The sequence below is a fragment of the Onychostoma macrolepis genome, chromosome 04 (genome assembly GCF_012432095.1).
Source record: "Onychostoma macrolepis isolate SWU-2019 chromosome 04, ASM1243209v1, whole genome shotgun sequence".
Classification (NCBI taxonomy): Eukaryota; Metazoa; Chordata; class Actinopteri; order Cypriniformes; family Cyprinidae; genus Onychostoma; species Onychostoma macrolepis.
In genome coordinates, this window is record NC_081158.1 from 2,950,934 (window position 1) to 2,962,307 (window position 11,374).

General features: G+C 35.4%; 1 pseudogene; it reads left to right on the forward strand.

Annotated features, from left to right (window-relative positions):
- The first annotated feature begins 1,400 nt into the window (after positions 1–1,400).
- On the forward strand, positions 1,401–10,756 carry LOC131538411 (zinc finger protein 436-like; annotated as a pseudogene).
- Positions 10,757–11,374: the final 618 nt, after the last annotated feature.

Sequence of the window (11,374 nt, forward strand, 5' to 3'; positions counted from 1 at the left end):
CAGAGAACAGGACATTGATGTCCACCAATGTGCATTTTATTCAAGAGCTATAATGAATGGGAACAGGATTCATTCAAAGGCAAGCACAACACTGTCAAGAAGAATTAACCATGCAGTTGTAACAGAACAAGGCACAATGGCACTGGTGAGATCGTTTGTTGATGTGGGTCTTGATAGAGGCTATGCATTTATTGATCCAGTTATTACAGCCAAGTTTAACCTGGTTAAAGATAAACAAACAGGAACTGCTTTCTCTGGGATAGTTAGGGAAAATTATATTTCAACTGATGTTAAATTAATCAAGTGCGATGTAATTAGAACAACTTGTGTTTACTTAAGAGATGTGGGACTTGTACACAATTTACTTTGCATTCAACCCAACAAATGGGAAGCTGACTGATTATTATTCTACTTCGTACTTTGAACATTCTTAAACATCTGCAGTTAATACATGTACAGTAATAAATAGCTCTGTTTTTATATACACTGATCTCTGTTTTAAATATATGTACAATGATAAATAGCTCTGTTTTATATATGTACTCTGATCTGTTTTATATATTTAGCTATATACACAATGATAAATAGCTGTTTTAAATATATGTACAATGATAAATAGCTCTGTTTATACACTGATCTCTGTTTTATATATTTAGATATATATACAATGATAAATATGTACAATGATAAATAGCTCTGTTTTTAATATATGTACAATGATATTTAGCTCTATTTTATATAAATGTACAGTGATAAATGGGATCCTTATGGCCTTCTTATGAGTACAGTAGCCTATATTGCAGACTGAACCTGGTTGTATTATAACACTTTTTTTTATATAGTTTGTTAGTATGCATTTTGGAATTTGGAAAATGTATTTGGGCCAGTTGAATGCATAAATATTTTCTACAATATGCTCCACTGCTTATATCATTATTTGAAAAATCCTTTGTAATGTAACAACTGCATGAAGTTCCTGATATCTGTCCAAAAAAAAAAAAAAAAAATTAACACTCCAGCAAAACCATAAATTTTACATCCTGCAGGAATCTTATCATTTCTGTAGGATGTTACACAATCCTACAGGATGTCAGTGGACATACCTGAAGGAATCATAGAAGTACATAAGAAATCCAGCAGGAGTGTTACATTCCTGCAGGACATAACACAGTTATACAGGAACAATCCTACAGGACTCCTGCAGGAATGAGCCCTGTCCTGTAGGATTTTTATTCAGTCCTACAGGATCCCTGCACATAAAACCAAAATCCTACAGGACTCCTGCACATAAAACCAAAATCCTACAGGACTCCTGCAGGATTTTTTTGTAAGGGGGGTCTATCATTTGTAGTAAAACTGTTATATTAATGATAATCAATCCTAATGACACGCAATGCACGCAAACAGAGCACGTACGTGACCTCTGAAATACGTCAGGTGATAAGAATCGAAACTCAAACGTAGTTGAGAAAACTAGTCCCGTCCGAATAGGGCTTTAGAGACACACTAAGTATTATTTGCCTCCTCTCGCCGCTTCACTCCAGTCCAGCGGGTGGCGCTAAAACACATCCGTTTGTTTGACAAACACCATTAAACCTCAGAGGAAGAAGTTCAGTTTCACCGCGCTCTCTGTTGTTTTGTCGTGATGCTGATTTAATACAAACTGTTAGAAATGTTGTTTCTGTACATAGAAAAATACATTAAAAAAAAAAAAAAATCTGTTCAGTAATATTCTCATCCTCACAGTCTTGACTAAGTGTTGAAGCAGGAATATCTGGAGGAGTATCAGCTGAACTGAGGTCTGCTGCTGTGAAGATGGTGTTTGTTAAAGAAGAGAGTGAGGAGGACAAGAGTGAACCAGAAACATGCAGAATAAAACAGGAGGAACCAGAAACATGGAGCTGTTACGTCCACAACGTAATGCATTATAGGTTGGTTTCGTTGTTGCTGTTCTCTCTTTCTGTTTTAGGATTGGTCCTGGACATGATAGGAGTCTGCTGGTGGTTGGACCGGAGCAGAGACCTGGACTATAAATTCCCTGGCAATCCACTGGAGGGGGCTCTCTGCTTCTTTTATTGATTGCTCATGTCTGTTGTTGTGGTACTGTGCTAGCTGTTGAACATGTGGTGCGACAGAGTGTTTTCTGTTTTAACCTAGTGTTTGTGATATCTTGTGACACTGTGTGAGCCTTACTTTTAGGACCTTGATGTCTTGTTGGCCATGTCTGTAAACTATTCAACTGTTTTGGGGAAGCTGTAAGGGGTGAGTGCCGTGTTTCTTTTGTAGGCCGGTTGGCTGTTACTTTTCTCCTGTTTATTGGGCAGATAAGGAGATAGGGAATTGGATTGTATGTTTTGTTTCTTTTATTTTGATTCGTAGGGAAGGTAGAACATTTGTGGGGAAGTTAGTTTGTTTGTTTATTATTTTGGCATTAGCTCACCCCTGAGATTTTGCTTCTGGATTCTGTGTATTGCTTTTGTATACAATGAGAACGAAAAACAGGTACACTTGCTTTGAAAACGAACGAGAGCAAGGAAAGAAAATAAAAAAAGAGAAATTAAGTTAACGTGGTTGTTTAATTTATGTTACACTCTGACCTAGACCAGGGCTCGTAACAGAGCATAAAACAGGAGGAACACGGAGGTTGGTGTTTATTCTTCATTCATCTTTAATGATAAATGATGGCATGAACAAAGAAAAGCTTAAAATTGAATGGAACTGAGATACAAATACAAAGAAAACAATAGCAGTGGAAAAATACTGCAATAAAAAAAAGCAAACAAACACAATGTTATTGAAGAAGAGAACGTTTTTAAAGCAAGCAAAGAAAAGGAATGCCTAGAAATCTCTTTGTAATGAATTATTGCAGAAATTCTTCCACTCAGCTGTTGTTAATTTTGCAACATGCAAATTATTATTTATAATGTTATACATAAAGCAGCTGTTTTAGAGAGAGAGAGATGGTCAGAATTATATTGGTACCCTAAGAAAATATGATCAAAGAAGGTTGTGTAAATAAACCTGCATTTTTACCTTTTGATCTTTTAGAAAATGAATAAAAGTAATTAAAAATTTACTTTTTAGAATTAAAAATCTAACTTGTTAACTATGCAGATATATTTTCACAGGCTTATTTGTTATCTACCAAGGGTGCTAAAATAGCAAATCATTTGATAAATAAAGACTGGAAACAATGTTAATTTGAGGTTGAACCTGCTTCCTGGTAGGTTTAATTTAAGCCTCAATTTAATATTGAACTAATTCTAGTCTTGCTCCAGCTAAATTATGTCTATATCAGCAGCTATCAATAGTATATATTTGTCAAGATATATGAGATAAACGCAGATATATGAAGCGTAAACAAAGCAGTGCTTGCTTACCATTTTGAATGTCAGTTACATTGATAACTTTCTTCATTTCAAGCGACTCGCGTTATAACATATTGGTAAGATCACGTAACATTAGAACAGTCTTCTGTTTGTGCCGCCTTCATTTACTTACTCGTTTTCATCACTTTCGCTTTAATTCTCTGGCACTGACTCATTCGCGAAACTAGGCATCCAATCAGAGTTCTCACTTCCCCGACTGCCCTCACGGTCCCAACAGCAATTGAACATGTTGAATCCAGCAAACTCCTGCTGACTTGAGCCTGACCAGAGCCGACGAGTGGAACACACCAAACAAACTAGCCTGACCGTCAGCTCGGTGTGTCCCGGCCTTTAAAGATGGCCGCTGAGTGAAATGACTTGTTTTAAAGGCACGTTAACTGTTTTTCAATGCCAAGTATGCAAAGTTCGGACTTGCATGCTTGGTAGTTCGGAAACATAACAAACACCACTTTTAGCTTAGCTTAGCATAGATCATTGAATCGGATTAGACCATTTAGATTCAACTTTATTGTCATTACACAAGTACAGGTACAGGGCAACGAAATGCAGTGACCATTAGCATCTCGCTCAAAAATGACCAAAGAGTTTCGATATTTTTCCTATTTAACAGGGTTCCCGCGGGTCCTTAAAAAGTCTTAAAAGGTCTTAAATTTACTTTATCAAATTTAAGGTCATAAAAAGTCTTAAATTGTCTTAATTATGATTTCAAGAGGTCTTAAATTTGGGTACAGACCAGAATCGCGATACAGTTTAATGTGACGATTAAACTTCAAAAGGCTATAAATAAAATATGAGCGCTGCACGGTTCAAAGTCCGGTGCTGCGCTGCTTGTGTTCTGGCGTTGCCGCGGAAACCGATCCGAAAGCGCCTCCTGCTGGCAGAGAATGAATCTGCATGTTCAATAGGGCTGTTGTTGTGAGTAGCCGGAGCCTGTCGTTTCAGAATTGATTTCTAGGACCCTTTATTTTTTTTGTTTATTTTTTTAATTATTTTATTTTATTTATTTATTTTTTGTATGTATGTATTGTGTCAAGTCTTCCAGCCAGTTCTATCAAGCCTTTACAATTAATTCAGAACGTGACTAAATGAGACTTGTTATAGCACTTGCATATCATTGCTCTTTTGATTTTGATTGCTTCCATTGGCCTCATTTATAAGTCGCTTTGGATAAAAGCATCTGCTAAATGACTGAATATTAGTGGCTCATACTATTTTATAGCACTTGGTATTCAATTCTGTATATTATTATTTTTAAGGAATTATGTAGTTATTTAATTGTATACACTTAATTATTATCCTAACCAACTCCTAACTCTAAACATACCCGTTGGTAACCCTCTTGAAATATTTAACCTAATTTATTTCAATATATTCTGGTTTAAAATTCAGTTTTCTTGGAAAGAAGACTTGTGTCTGTGCAAGACTTCAGTTAATTTGCAGCAGCGCTTCACGTCTGATGTGCTGTTTGTTTGCATCTGTTTGTTTGATGTTTGAAACAGGTCTCCTCTGTTGGAATAGATGGCGCTGTCCCAAAAAATAGGGTCCTATGCAGTCCTAGAACTGCAGCCTCCAGTATTGCAGGAACATTGGGTTGTTTTTGTTCAGACCAATGCAAAAATCGACCCATGTTTTTACTCTGCAAACACGCAGAGCTGTAAATGTGAACTGGTGGATCGATAAGAAGATCATTCATTATAAAAATCTAAACACTAAAATGTGTTGGTATGTTATTTAATTCATATGTGACCCTGGACCACAAAACCAGTCTTAAGTGTCAATTTTTCAAAACTGAGATTTATACATCATCTGAAAGCTGAATAAATTAGCTGTATTGATGTATGGTTTGTTAGGATCGGACAATATTTGGCAGAGATACAACTATTTGAAAATCTGAGGGTGCAAAAAAAATCTAAATATTGAGAAAATCTCCTTTAAAGTTGTCCAAATGAAGTTCTTAGCAATGCATATTACTAATCAAAACTTCACTTTTGATATATTTACAGTAGGAAATAAAAAAAAATATCTTCATGGAACATGATCTTTACTTAATATACGAATGATTTTTGGCATAAAAGAAAGATCAATAATTTTGACCCATACAATGTATTGTTGGCTATTGCTACAAATATACCCCAGCGACTTAAGACTGGTTTTGTGGTCCAGGGTCACATATAATAATTTATTGATAATTGTTTAAATTAATATAATTAATACTTTTGACTCATCCATTTTCTTAAAAAATGGTTTAAAGGCTGAAATGTGAAGTGTATAATTTTATAAAACTTTTTGTTTTGTGAAAACTTCTATCTGAACTGTAAATCATGCTTTTTACATTCATTTTACAGTTTACCATAGACATTGCCCTACCCTGCTCATATGGTATTAGTTTTATTTGTGCGGGTCTTAAAAAAGGTCTTAAAAAGTCTTAAATTTGAGTTTAAAAATCCTGCAGCAACCCTGTTTAAAGCTTGACTCTTCTGTAGTTACATTGTGTACTAAGACTGACGGAAAATGAAAAGTTGTGATTTTCTAGGCCTATTTGGCTAGGAACTATACTCTCATTCCTGCATAATAATCAAGGAACTTTGCTGCCGTACCATGGGTGCAGCAGGCGCAATGATAGCCTGAAAGTAGTACCCTGGTAGGTAACTAGTTATGATATAGCTCAACAAATCCGATAACATTGGTAATGTTATTGTTTTAGTGATTATGCAAACAAAAAGTTTTGTTGTTTGTTGATTTTTTATTTTTTTTAATATGAAACTTGAAGTGATTTGTTTCGGTACTTTTTGAACATCTCCAGCACATTTTAATAATTCCGTGATAATACAGATAACTGTGATCATTTTGGTCACTATTATCGTGATGAGAAATTTTCATACCGTTACATACCTAAAGCACAACTCTACCTTTTTTGTTAAACAGCCTATCAGTTTTAATGAACAATAATAGCCATTATAAAAGTATAAGTATGAAGTATAAGAGACTTATGTAACAGGAAATAAAGTCAAAGCAAACAATTGAGTCAAACGTATGCTACAAAGTCAGTACTGTACTATGATTAAATAAAATAAATATATATGCATGTATAGATGCCGCCTTGATAAAAGGGGCAGAGCAAGAACACAGTTTTAGATTTAGTTTGTTTTATAAAACGGTTAGTTCTATTCCTCGATTCTGATTGGTCGGCAGCTGTTTTATTCACGATACAGCACGTCTATGACCGCTTCACCAAACCGTTCTGTGTATTACTGAGCAACACCCTTAGCAACATAAACAATCAATAGCATCAAAACTGTTTAATGTATTATGCATTTCGGCAGAATTAAAAGTTATTTATTTAATGACGCATGAGTGACGCCTGCTGGCAGTTATGTTGCATCTTTAATTTTGAGACCCCGCCCGTCTAAATAAACGCTTCTCAAGCGGAGATGTGTTGATGTGTGTGCGGCGTGCGTCTGAGTGAAAGACTGCAGTTTTCGAAGTGAGGAGGGAATATTACTGAATTTATTAGTTTTCTGTTTCAGGTATCATTCTGTCCATCAGTTTACACTGTAATGACGCTTGGAAACTCGCGCTGTGCCGCGAATCGGTCTGTTTTAAAATGAAAAGACAGGTTTTCTCAAGCTGAGAGATAAGCAGATGTATGTGTGTGAGAAATATCATATGGTGTTTAAAAAAAATAAATGACAGCGGATGATAAGAGCTCTGTTTTTATTTAAGCTCCATTAGACGAGAGGCAGGTTCGGAACATTCTCTTGCGGTTTACTGTTGCTGTCAGGAACTATTTTTTTAGCGGAAGGACAGCATTTAACGAACTTGCTTCAAAAAAGTAACATTTCAATACATACATTTTGGGTTTTTATATTTTTTTTTGTGTGGTAACAGTTTTCTAAAAGCAATAAGGTACTCGAGGCCTTGCTGTATCGTGAATAAATCATGGCTAAAGGGGTTGCAGGTACTCCGCTTCGCGTCGTGCCTAACAACGCCCTTCAGCCGTGATTTATTCACGATACAGCACGGCCTCTCGTACCTTATTGCTTACATAACAGAAACAATCTTTAGAGCAATTGAATAATATAGATGGAACAGCAAAAAATAAGGGACACTTTTTCAACAAAATGTATGTTAGATAATTGTGTAGTTGATCAAACATATTTAATAGTTCTCCGTATAGAAACATGAGATTTGTCTATAATGTTTTAAAAATTATATTTTGAAGATCAATGTACCTCATTCATGAAAAGTTTCAGGGAGGTAAAATTTATGAAATTGCATCAAAAGGAACACAATTTTGAATAGAAATTGTCTTTACACTGTTACACCACGGTTCACTTTTATGTACTCTCACATTTCTGTTTTTGTTTGTTTTCAAGTTATTAACAAATGAACTGTTTTTGCTTTTATTTTAGAGTTTATAGAAGAAAGTGAGGAAAACAAAGAATTGAGTGAAGTTGAGGAGAAAAGTCATATCAAAACTGGAGAAAAACTTTTGAGTTGCTCTCAAACAAAACAGAAAGATTTAAAGAAAAGAGGAGCCAAGAAATCTTTCACTTGCACTCAATGTGGAAAGAGTTTGACATGCAAAACAAGTCTCGATGTTCACATGAGAGAAACCGTTTATTTGTAATCAGTGCGGGAAGAGTTTCACACAAAAAGGATACTTTATGACACATATGAGAATTCATAAAGGAGAGAAGTCATTCATATGTAATCAATGTGGAAAGAGTTTTGCGTGCTTAACAACCCTTAAAGTACACATGAACATCCACACTGGAGAGAAACCTTACAAGTGTTCACATTGTAACAAGAGATTCAATCAGTCAACACTTCTGAAAAGACATGAGAGGATCCATACTGGAGGGAAACCTTATGAGTGTTCACACTGCAACAAGAGATTCAGACATTTATCAAATCTGAAAATACATGAGACGACCCATACTGGAGAGAAACCTTATGAGTGTTCACACTGCAACAAGAGATTCAGTTATTTATCAAATCTGAATAGACACAAGAGGACTCACACTGGAGAGAAACTGTACACTTGTGATCAGTGTGGGAAGAATTTGACACAATCATCAGACCTTAACAAACACATGAACATCCACACTGGACAGAAACTGTACACATGTGATCAGTGCAACAAAACATTCTGGAGGGCTTCAGACCTGAGAGTTCATACAAAGGAGAAGCCACATTCATTTAATTTGTGTGGAGAGAGTTTTTCACGTCTTCAAAGTTTGAAAGTTTATCAGAAAATACATATTGCTGTGAGAGAGTACATGTGCTTTGAGTGTGAAAAGACTTTTAGTTCAGCAAAGTGTTTAAAACACATGAGAGGATCCACACCGGAGAGAAACCATATGAGTGTTCACACTGCGACAAGAGATTCAGTGATTCATCAACTCTGAAAACACATGAGAGGATCCACACTAGAGAGAAACCGTATCACTGCACTGCATGTGGAAAGCGTTTCAGTCGTTTATCTGCTCTACACAGTCATACAAAAAACATTAGGCCTCATTAATGAAACATTCGTAAATATAGGAGTAAATGTTGAGTAATTTGCGTGTAAAACAGACCTTCCCGAAAACTCTCCAATGGATTCACAAACGCTTTGTAAACGTCCGATTTGATAGTTAAACGTGTATGTTAATGAATTCCAATCATTTGTGAATAGGGCGCTCATGCACGCTCATTCACAATTAGCATAATCCCTGCCTATGACTACAGCTACGCAAATTTCATGTCCAGGAACACAGTGGAATATTCTGGTCTACTCTCTCAAGTTTGGCTCCAGTATATAGCATAAATTCAAAAAAGACTAATAGGCCATATGGCGAACAATAAATATTCAATAGCGTGTGTCCACCAAAGCATTTTTAGCCACCTGAAAAAAGACAGGTGCTCTCCTGAAAACGGCCAACTGGTGGCGTTTGAAAACGCTTTGGTGGCACAGCGTTTTTCCCATAGATCGACTGAAAAAAAAAAAAAAAAAGTTTTTCCAGCTGTCAATTTGGTTGCTATGAAGTGGAATATCCATGGCAGTAATGTATTACTAGTATCTCATTTTGAAGAATATTACTGAATATAAAAATGCAGTAACCAGTGATATTAACTTCTCTATTGTTGTTCAGTTGTTGTACAAGTAGGATGATTGGTTGGTGTAGTATTTGTCCCGCCCCTCCTCCATTGATTGGACGGCTGGTTAAAAAGTAACAAGCGCTGCGTACTACCCAAAGCTAAACCGGAGATAAACGGTTTATCAACTTTCAGCTACAAAAAAAACAAAAAAAGCAAACGAACTTGTAAAATATTATAATGGCAGTGCATCAAAATTCAGTGTCATCAGTTTGCCAAAAAGAACACAGAACGTTTTACGCACCATACTAGCTGTAAATTTCTTTCGTAGCAACTAACGTTTTGAAAATACGAACATTTTTATGAATCTGAAACATTTGCGTCAGAACGGCTTTACAAACGATTTACACAAAAATTTGTTCTGCTCGTGTTTCATGAATGAGGCCAGTGTTTCCCACAGACTTGGACTCTATTTGTGGCGGTATATATGACAATTCATCCTCTGCCAGCAGGAGGCGCTTTTAGAGCGCGGAGAAATAGTGGTTTCCCCCGGTAACGCTATACACAAAGCAGGGATGTAACAATTATAGTCTGAGGAATAATCATGTTTTCACGATTATTATGCTTTTATTAATTTCACGACATAAAATCACATAAACGCTCTTTAGGATTATTTACTAATGCCTTTTGAAACAGAAATAACACAGTAACCAATAATACAGCACAATATAATAATACTAAAGAAAGAAAAGTCCATCTCTCCTATTGGAATTAAAAAAGGTGACCACTGCTCTGTAAACATCCATGTCAGTATTTCACTTTTGAAAATAACAAATGGAAATAAATCACAAATGTATTTGGTGTTTTCATTTGGTATATTCTTTCTACATTTCTTTTGGACCTGAGGTACAGAACTTGGAAAGATGGTGAAAAAAAAAAAATTGACTTATGAATAACACTATAACAGGGATGATAAATCACAATGTTAATTATGTATTAAAATACAACATTTTGGACAAAAAACTGAGAAATGCATTTTTATCAAAATAGTGCATTTTCAAGCAAAATACATTCAGATGTCATATTCTTTCACCTGTAAATAATATGAATAATTGAAATTGCATTCAATAAACAGAACAAAAAAAACCAAACACACACAAACATACACATACATATGATTATACACACATATATAGGCTACATACATACTTATGTATATATAGAGAACGCGCCCACACACACACACACACACACCCCTATTCAGATAAACGGGTTATTGGTTACAACTAGAGATTTTTCTGTGTCTGTAAAGGCATCTCTCTCACTGACTACTTCGTCCCGATCAGATTCAAAATGGTAAAAAAAAAGTTAATATGAGAGAGAGATAGTTCTGGAGACACCATCTGGTTCACCCACCCCAATGAGCGCAAGGAATGTCTGTTTTGGGAAATGTGTTTTTGTGTGTGGGCCATTGAAACTGTTATGTGCTTTATACTTTAAATGTTAAAAGATGTATTGGTGTTTAAACTGGGATAAAGGGAAGTTTTTATTAAAGATTTTCACAAACATATCAAGAAAAAACATCAAACATGTAAAATGAGCAATGACTTTTTTCCCTGCGAGTCAAGACAAGCTAGTGTTGTTAAAACAATTTAAAAACTAGTTAGAGTTTGGCCAAATTAAATAAAAAGAAGTAGAGGTAAGCGTGTTCGCTCATCTAAAACAAAAATGCATCAGGAAACGTTCGTTAAACAACACAGGAGTTTTTCTGTTTCAATTTAAAACCAGGTAGAGTTTGTTACAAGTTAAATCAACAACATAAGATACTTGTCAGAATCTTGTAGTCTAACATTACAAGTTAGAAAATTAAAAAGCAAGTAAGCGAGGATTACCATCTTCTAAAA